Source organism: Pygoscelis adeliae, unplaced genomic scaffold, assembly GCF_000699105.1.
Source record: "Pygoscelis adeliae isolate BGI_AS28 unplaced genomic scaffold, ASM69910v1 Scaffold38, whole genome shotgun sequence".
Taxonomy (NCBI): Eukaryota; Metazoa; Chordata; class Aves; order Sphenisciformes; family Spheniscidae; genus Pygoscelis; species Pygoscelis adeliae.
The window spans coordinates 21,409,635-21,412,154 of NW_008825614.1; positions in this window are offsets into that span (position 1 = coordinate 21,409,635).

Sequence of the window (2,520 nt, forward strand, 5' to 3'; positions counted from 1 at the left end):
CTTTCCCTGTAATCTGTTGTTAATAATCAGGTCGCTGTCTTTGGAACAGACTAAATGCAATCCAAACAATAAACTGAAAATAACAGTGTTAGCTTCTGAAAGCCTATGAATGAAGAACAGCTTTTCACTGTTAAACAGCTACAGGGACATCATTTTCCCATCTTTCTTCTAATTTTCTTTCCATCTGCAGATTAAATGTCTGCCAACTGCTATTTAAACAACATGGGTAATATCCTGACTCTCAAAATCAAAATTCCCATTAAGTACCATGGGACCAGAAAAGCTGTTGCTCTATAAGCACGTCTTCTCTTCCCATGCACTCCCCTTCCTACCCTAACACATTCTTCATTCTATTCTTGCTTCTTTTCAGATAGTTCATCTCCTTTCCTCCCCTCAGTTGATTGATCTACCTCAATCAGTGTGAATTTTACTTGGTTCATAAACTCAGCTTTGCCCCTTATATATGCTTTTCACTTTCTGAGAGTTATCGCTGTTCTGTGTATGAGATAGAGAAAGGTGGAGTAAAAGAAAGGCTGTGGAAAGGAAAAGGAAAGGACACGGTGAAGGATGTTTCCCTTTCCCTGCTATTTGAACCATTCTGTCAGCTGGCTTGTAGGCTACGGTTGGTTTGGAAAATCAGGGGAGTTTCCTCATCCAGGACAAAGTATTTTTTTCAGAAAAACAATGTATGTAGCATTGCAAGCACACATGGAAAGAAGAACCTTCTGAAACAAATAGTCGTTTCAATACTATCAATCAAAGCCAGCAAGAGATAATTTTCTATAGGTAATAAACTATTGTAAATTATTCTTGCCTGACATTATATTTGATTATCTTACAACAGTGGAGGGACGGATTCTCAGACAGAGAGCTGTGATCCCGCAGAATGCTTCAGCAAATGGGGAAATTCAATTTGGAACATGGATTTGGAAACACTCCAATCATTTAACTTCTGAAAACCAAACTGACACAGTATATGTATTTCTAAGGGGCTACATAGATTGATCAATTAGGAACAGATGAGATCAGTCTTTCCAAATGGATGTTTCAAAAATGTGTGTGATAGAATACTGCTGTGATTAAAGCATCCAGGGACATCATCACCTAACCAACTTTCAGAAATTTATCACAGATGGTTTAAAGTCAAGAGGGATTCCTACCTTGTCTGTTTCTATGCACGTCTCATTCGTACATCTCTCAGAACATTAGGATATTTTAGCAAAAACCATTGTGTGATAAAAAAAATGTTTCATTGTTGTTTTTTTTGTTTTTTTTGTTTTTTTTTTTTTTTTAGTATGAAATTCAATGAAGTGTTCAATAGGTTTGCAACGTGTTACCACATCATGTGAGATGCTGCTTCACTTTTAAAACTCCTAATCTGTTCACAGGGGAAGCTGAGTTTAGGTTATGAAATGAAGATTACCTCTCTGTGTAAGACTTTCACATGCCAGGTGTGAAAGCAGAGTAAGCAAGGTCAGTTCCATCTTATTTTCATAGGTTATTCCTGGCAGTACTTACAGAAGCTGATAACTTCTAGAGGCCTGGAAAGCAGACGTAGTTTCCCAAGCCATAAGTCCTTGTATCTCTACAATGATATCTTCCTTACACAGGGTGCCTCCCTTGTAAGATGCTTAGGAAGGACGCAGCAAATTTTGCATACCTGGTAGCAAGGAGGAAGAGAAGAGGAATTCCTTGCTGTTTGTGTGCAGGCAATTTCAGTTTCTTTGTGTTCCTTGATAAATGGGATCAAACTGGCATAGAAATCCAGCCTTAGCATGTATTAGCGCTACTACTAGTCTATATGTTACCTGACATACAATCCCAAATCAAAATGTCATGTGTATCTGATAAAGTGAAATAGCTCATACCACAGAGGCTTTTCACTAACTTTTTAGCAGAGAAAATGCAGTCTTTGCATATATTAACTGAAGGTTTTATAAATGTATGAAGCAACCTGATTCATGCATTCAGGTTGATGCAGAGAAAGTGTACAAAGTGTTAAGAACTCTGGATATAGCAAAAAATGGGAACTATAATATAAAAATCATATTCTTCTTATTCAAGAAGATGGGAAGGTGTTGATGATAAAATTGATCTTTTGTCTCCTCTCCATCCCCTTGCCTCTCCTTGTAACACAAAACAAGGTGGTTAATTTTCTAGTATAGTTTAGAATGTGTAAGTATCTAAAAATCACATGCATGGATTAACACTTGGCCATACCTTTGAAAATATAAAGAGATGTAGATGTTATCTCCTATACCTTCTAGTAACAGTTGTATAAAAAGGGAAGAAACAGCAGCTGAGTCCCTAAGCTGCTTTGCAAAGGCTTGTGCAAAGACAGGTGAGCAGAAGAGGTTCAAAATCTGGGGCAGAGCAAAGGCTCTGTGGAGAGGTGATCTGGTATTTGAAAAGGCGAGTATCAGTCTGATAAACTGGAGAACTGTTCAATGCAAAGTGCCTCATCTACACCTCATTTGGTGTGCAAACCACATACACCCCTTATTATGAGGATGTATTCTC